We start from the raw sequence: 8,184 nt of genomic DNA, 5'->3' as shown, positions 1-8,184 counted from the left end.
CATGTTTTAGGGGTGTTTGTTTAATCTTTTTGTAAAAAGATTTTTTACAAGAAGATGTTTTTAAAAATGTGTTTGAATTAGATTTTGAGAAATAAAAGTCAAAAGTTGTTTTTAAAAGGCGTTTGGTTTTATTTTTACATGTAAAATGATTAACAACGATATGCTTATATATTAATAATTATTATTAATTTACATATACTATTTTCTACTTAACAATTTTTTTAAACACATATTATAATTTTGTAAATATTTTATTAGAAAATATAAAATATAGATTTCTTTTAAATATTCCTAAATTTTTTATTATACCATTAAAAAATATTCATACAAATTATAAATAATTCATAAAAATATCATAAATAATATTACATTCGTCTTCGCAATGTGTTTATATCTTGTGCAATAATATCTCGTATTGTTGCCATATATAAATCATCATTACTCGTGCGACGTGTACTTGGACCTTCTTCGTAAACTTCGCTACTAGTATCACTTTGTATGTGATTGTAGGATTCTTGTTGTGCCCTATTAAACGCTTCATCAAACCTACCAAGCTTTCTAATATAGTTATGGATCGTCATCGATGTTATCACAATTTTAACTTGGTTCTTATACTTGTAATTAACATACATGTCTCTTAATAACGCTCACCTAGCTTTCCACACTCCAAAAGTTCGTTCAATGATATTCCGCAATGATGAGTGAAGATAGTTAAATTTCTCTTTCGGTCCACGAGGTTCACGAACAGCAGTCGAGTGTCCACGTCGAAAATCCGGTAAATGATAACGAATATTTGTGCCTTTGTATGGAGCAAGATACCCTATAGTATTTGGATATCCGACATCAACAACGTAATATTTATCTGTAATTAAAACAAACAAATTATTTTTTCCTTTCAAAAAAGTAGTAAAAGTATAAAACTTGTGTTCAAAAAAAATATATACTAACCACCAATTGGATATGGAAAATTAAGATTCGGTCTCTGTAGGGCTTCATTGAAAATTCTTGTGTCATGTGCAGTCCCCTCCCAACCGGCTCATATAAATGTAAAACACATGTTAAAATCACACATAGCCATTATATTTTGTGTTGCATATCCCATTCGACCAATGTACTTCGCTTCCTCGTTTTGTGGAACTGATGCCCTAACGTGTGTCCCATCTATAGCACCAATGCAATCCTTCAAATACAAAAATATATCATAAATAAATCATTTGTTAAAGTTTGACTACTAAAAAAATGAACATTAGATAATACCTTGAACATTGGATAATACCGAGGGTTATTCAATATATATTCAGGAACATCATTATTATAGTTTGCGTCTGACTTGATGATGTCGGCACTCAGTTTTAGCACGGCTTTCAAAACTGTATGGAAATGCCTATGAATTGTTTCCCCCGAATGATTAAAAAACTCTTGCACAAATCTATTGCTACACCCATGAGCCAACGTCAAATTGAATATTCCTACAGAGTCCTCAATAGATATATTTCGTGTTTGTTGTAGCCCGTAATTTGTAGCAAGATCTGCGCATAACTGTCTAAAAACCGGTACGTGCAATCTAAACATCTCATAACACCGTCTAGGATATCCATTTAGTACTTCATTATTAAACATGTGCCCTGTGTGGTCTGAAGTGTGACATGGCATACGTACGTTACGAGCTAGTATTATCCCTTTTAAAGCTAATCCACATAACATTTTAAATTATTTATCCTCTTCCACCCACCATTCTTCATTATCATTAGAAGAATTAGAGTAATCACTATCCATCCTACATAATACAAATAAAAATATGTCAAACAATAACACATAACATAAAGACAAACAATAACACATAATATAAAATGTCACATACATAATGTCAAAGGACAACACATAATGTTAAAACATTGTAAACAAATAATACATATTGTCAAAGCATAAAACATAATGTCAAAGCATAACATAAACGATGCTAAATCATTATTTCATAAGTAACTTAAGGAACCCCATCTTGGCTTTGTCAATCGTTGGAAACATAAAAGCTTCACGGTTTTGCTTTTTGGTGAACACAAACAATGCTTGTGAAAATTCGTTGGACCCTTCACGAAAATCGGGAAACTTGGTAACAATGGCCATGCAATCTGCTATTGTTGGCGAAGGATTATTATGTGGATAAGTTTGTGTGCTTTTTGTTGATATGGCATCCAATAAAGCATCTACTTTTTCTTCAATTACTGAACTTTTACTCTTGGTTGAACGGTTGTTGGAAGCAAGCTTAGACCTTCTATTCTTACTCGAACTACTTTCATGGAAACTAGGAAAAAGCAGCTCAACATCATCATCTAAATTTATATCATCACTATCTCCTTTGCCCTCCACATTTTCTCCGTTTGGATTGCTATTGTTTTGAAACTGTAATGGAGTCATAGTCTGATCTCCAACGGCAACGGAATCTCGAAACAAAAGAACATATTTCTCATCAAATATGCTCAAATCCGCGTTCCTAAATTTTGCATAATCTTTATTCACCTGCAAGACAAAAAGATATTGTAAATCAAATATGCTCAATCTATATGCAATATATATGCAATCATAACTTAAAATAATTACAAAGAATAGTAAATCATACCTTTATTTTCTCCTCCCACCATTCGGGCGATGCATCTATTAGGCTTCTCGTCCCACCGAGTCCGGTTTCAAGCCTCATTAATCGGTCATAAAACTTCCACTCTTTTTTCATATTCTCCCATTTATTTGTTAGTTGTTTTTTTCAAAAATATAACATGTTTTGTCCTTCATATGTTTTTGTATATTCTCCCACCCAACTTTAGTTAAGTGAGTACCGGTTTTATTGCCTTTTCTTACTTCAGTTACACATGAATCAACAAACGCCATGAAGCTACGATTATCCCATCCGAATTTTGGTTTTTTCATTTTTAAAGTTGTTTCACAGTCAACAACAGTGGTGAGGTTTTCGTCCATTATCTGTGAATTTCATATCAACATTTAAACAACAAACAAATTTCATTAACCTTCCTAAATGATTTTGTCAATTTAAACAATTGCTAATCAATCTTTTATATGATTCATGAGCTATAGTTTAGTTAAAACAGAAAAATCAGAACAACAATAGAAGAAAACAACACAAGCCATAAGAAAGAAATTGGAATAATTTTCACAAATGGTTACCTGTTATTAACACAAATTGGTCCCTGTGAACAAAAAATTTCATCACTTTAATCAATATCATTCATATTTCATGAATTTCACTAATAATTATTCAATAGATTATCAATTTCACAGTTGGATTAAAATGTTAACAACACAAACTCTTAACAGGACCGATCCACAAATTGAAGGAACAAATCACATATACTGCTAGGAAAATCGAAATCTAAGGAACAAATCAACATACACAGTGCAAGTAAAAACGAAGGTTTACAGTTTCTTGCTATTCAAAATCGAAAATCAAGACCAAAACAAAACCAAAATTGGAGTAATTTACTTACCTGGTTGGAGAGGGAGAAAGGAGATCGGCAGAGAGGTCGTTGGTCGGCTTGGTGGACAATCGGCGACAACTCTGGATGATCGGCGGCGACCAGAGGTCGATGATGATCGACAGCGAGAAGATCGAGTTGGGGCGGACTAGAACGAGAAGGGCAGAATGTGAGAAGGGACTTCACGGGTATTGATTAGGGTTGGTAGTTGGGGGTATATGAGTCATTTAATTGTGAAAGCTTCAAAAGTTTCAAAAAGTCATAGATACGTGACTTTTCCAAATGCATTAAAACATTCTTTATGAAAAGTTAGTTTTAAAAGATCTTTTACATTTACCAAACATCTTTTACCCCATTTTAACTTTTTGCAAAAGATAAAGTCTAAAAGTTGCTTCAAAAAGATTAAACAAACACCCCCTAATACGAAAGGATTTTAGAAAGAAACTCTAATGTTATTTGGTTTTCCAAATACCATGTCTTCATTTATGTTTAAATACAATATCTTAATAAAAATGTTTTAAGACAGAAAGTTCAATGCTATATATTTCCATCTAACCATAAAGCTATAGTTTTTCATTTAGTTCCATTGTTATAACTACATATAGTTAATACCCACACATATATATGGGTTAGATGTTTAGTCCTAAAATGTTAAAATATTTACTTAATTGTTATTAAATGAATTATGGTTTAATTGGGAACATCAATGTCGTGGAATTATGAAGAATTTTGGTTATAATAAGTATAATGGAAAATTATTTTCATTTCTGCTTTGGGGTTTAATCAGTATTTTTGGAGAATTAATTTGTTTTGGGTGATAAAACACAATCACCCTAAGTGTCTAACTGGAGGGGTTTAAATGAATAAGTAGACTATTATTATTAATTCAGTTAATGATTCTTATTAATTGGGGAATATATAGTTTGAGATATAAAAAGGTAGTTAAAACCCAAGTAACGTGTTTGGGACGAAAAAAGGTGCAGTGAACATAGAAATAAGGTGATTTGATCCGCTCGGAACTATTTTGGATAAAGACGAAATACTGCTGCTAGAACTATGGGTTGAAAGTTGAAACCAAATCTTCAATATAAAACATTAAAACCGCATAAATTATTAGGCTAAAAGAAATTCTTTTTATTAAAAATTTTGATATTTTATTTAAATTGATTTTTTTATGCCAAATATTAGGAATGACAATTGCTAAAAACAAAAAAATAGTACTACAAAGAGAATTATTCAGATGCTTTATTTTTTATTATTAATATATTAACATGTTTTATTTTATATTTATAGAAATTAGATCATAAAGGATTAACAAAAAATAATTACATGGCACCACAAGGAATAAATACAAAATAAGAAATGAGATTTAAAGAAAGTGGGTGTAAATGTCACAGTGTTTGGTAAAAGTAGCTGTTAGCTGGAAATGAGTAGCGGTTAACTGTAGCTTTTATTTATTATATGAATATTTGACAAAAATAACTAGAAGCATTTAAAATATATAAAATAAAATTACATAAAATGATAATTTATTAAAAACAAATAAATATATAAATATAATTTTAAGGGTAATTATGGAAATTGATTTCAAAAGCTCAGTATCGTTTTGTTAAACGTTACATGAAGTAGCTTTTAGAATCAGAACGTTTTGTTAAAACTAAAAGCTAAACGCTCATACTATCAAACGAAACTTTTTGCAAAAGTTAGAAGCTCTCAAACCACACTTACACCCTGTGTTTTTTTTTTTTTTTTTGATGGGTGAAAAATATTAATACAAACTTAGCAAGAAGCTAAGACATGGAAAAACAAGGTACATATTACACTTGAACTCAAAACGGATTGTACATATTACACTTGAACTCAAAACGGATTATAACACTATTGTACCCAATTAACATCAGTTGATTTATCCCTATATTTGTACCACGTAAAAAATAACAAAATCACATCATTCTCGACCTGATTTGCTGTCAAGCAATGTTTTAAAACCCGGGTTTTTAGTTGACCCGGTGTGATGATCGGTTGACGGGTCAACCGGTTCAACCGGTTGAACCGCCGGGTCAACCCGGTTTATGATCTTTTTCTATTTTTATATATTTTTATTTTCATGCATAATCCATAAACATATAAAACCAATAATTTAATTTCCACAAAGTTTAAACATTGAAAAACATTAAAGAAATCGCAAACGACTCGTTGTTTTGACGTTCGATACTTGTATCAAACTATCCAAACTCTATTAAAACGGGTCAATCCGGTTTTAACCGGTTCGACATAGGCGGTCGAACCGCGGTTTAGGGGAAACCCGGTCGGTTCGATCCGGTTCGTATTTTTACAAAAAACCGGTCTCAATTGACCCGCTTTCTACACCGGGTCACGGTCCAACCGGTTCAACCGGCCGGGTCAACCCGGGTTTTAAAACATTGCTGTCAAGTGGCCCTCCTTGGCCTGACCCTCATTGAGTTCCAACTTTGACTTTTGGGTCAATGTGAAATTCGTTTTCTATACAACATTGGGTTGGAAACCATTGATGTGGAGGTAATAATTACTTTTTCTTAAAGCCTAATGCTAGAAATCTTCCAATCTTAATAAAAAATGTAGATGTGATGATTATTTAATGGTTGGGGTATTGATTTGGATGTTATTAGCATTACTAAACACTTCCGTAATGTTACTTGATTCACAAAGTGTTAGAAAAACCCATCACGAAGAGGCGAAAACATACAAGTCGAAGGAGATGAGTCTATGAGATATGATATTCTTATGAGGCCTTACGATATGCGATCGATAAACAACCTATATCAACCCTATTGTCACGATTTTCATGTTCAATTGTTTGGTGAATTAATGTGCATGGAATATAACTATATAAGTGGAAGTAATATAAATAGAATGATAATATTACAAATGATTTGTGGAAGTGATGTAAAAGAAATAATCATAATAAGGTGTGTGGGCTCCCATGGACCCAGGACGTTGGATAAAGACCTCCTCCTACCCACTTGATGGTTGTTATTCTTTATTGTATGGAGGCCGCATAGGGGTATACATTAAATTTTGTAGTTTTTTATTTTTATTTTTTATCTTTTTTATGTTACTAAATGAGTCTTATGATATATATATATATATATATATATATATATATATATATATATATATATATATATATATATATATATATATATATATATATATATATATATATATATATAATATTTTAATTTTATTACTATTATTGTTATAAATTTCGTACAAAAGTTTAACATTTGGACGACATTATAAATTCCAACGGTTATATGAAATTGGACATTATAAATTCAAAAAACTTTTTATTATTAATATTATTATTAATATAAAATATTTTATAAACCGGACATTATAAATTCGAACGACTATATAAAATCGGAACAAAAACAAAGTTTATCTCTATTAATTACGGATATTAATTGGTATGATATTACAATTGTGTGATGCGTTATGCGGATTGAAATAATTTAGTCGAACATTATACTATATTTCTAATTTTATATAGTCGTTCGAATTTATAATGTCCGATTTATAAAATGTTGTTCGAAATTAATAATAATAACCATAATAATAATAATAATAATAATAATAATAATAATAAAATATTAAAAAAATATTAAAAAACAATTTTATATAGCTATTAGAATTTATAATGTCGTCCGAATGTTAAAAATTTGTATGAAATTTATAATAATAATAATAATAGTAATAATAATAATAATAATAATAATAAAGTATAATCTACTATAATAAATGAAGGTTTTTTTGTCACATGTCTTCTTCTCATCATTTTTCTAGAATTTTTAAATTTTCTATTTTCCACTTATTATTTTATTGTATTTTTCATTTTATTAAATTAAAATTCCATATTTAATGTGTAAGGTAATATATATGTAAAGTATTTATTAGAAAAAGTTTATATATGTAATGTATTCAATACATTAAAGTCTCATTAATTTTAATAATTCAAATTTTTTTCATTTTTCTTATAAATTCAAACTTTTCAAATTGTTAAAATTATATATACATATATATATATATATATATATATATATATAAATCCATGTAATACATGGGTCTCACACCTAATCTATTATAATAAATGAAGGTTTTTTTTTATCACATGTTCTCTTCTCATTAATTTGGACACATAACATTTTCTAGAATTTTTAAATTATTTATTTTCCACTTGTTATTTTATTGTATTTTTCATTTTATTAAATTAAAATTCCACATTTAATATGTAAGGTAATATATATGTAAGTGATTTATTAGAAAGAGTTTATATATGTAATGCGTTCAATACATTAAAACCTCATTAATCTTAATAATTTAAAAATTTTCTTATTTTTCTTATAAATTAAAACTTTTCAAATTGTTAAAATTTCATATTTAATTTTTTTTAAATAAACTCATGTAATACATGGGTCTCACACCTAGTCTTTAATAAATGAAGGTTTTTTTGCCACTTGTCACACTCTCATTCATTTTGTCACTTATCATTTTGTGGTTATTTTGAATTAATTTTTATTCCATATGTAATTTTGTGGTTTTCCTATTTTATTAAATTCCATATTGTATTTAAATTTAATAATAAATGCATATCAATTTCATTAATGGACTTTCCTTATAATTTCAAAATTTTAAAATAAAATCTCATTAATTTGCTTTG

At 29.0% G+C, this 8,184-nt stretch overlaps 1 pseudogene; it reads right to left on the bottom strand.

The window, feature by feature from the left end:
- Positions 1-365: 365 nt before the first annotated feature.
- Positions 366-1,704, bottom strand: LOC145013890 (uncharacterized; annotated as a pseudogene).
- Positions 1,705-8,184: the final 6,480 nt, after the last annotated feature.

The sequence above is a fragment of the Lactuca saligna genome, chromosome 1 (genome assembly GCF_052625555.1).
Source record: "Lactuca saligna cultivar CGN05327 chromosome 1, ASM5262555v1, whole genome shotgun sequence".
Taxonomy (NCBI): domain Eukaryota; kingdom Viridiplantae; phylum Streptophyta; class Magnoliopsida; order Asterales; family Asteraceae; genus Lactuca; species Lactuca saligna.
Note: the sequence above shows the minus strand (reverse complement) of the source record. Positions and strands in the feature narration are given on the sequence as shown.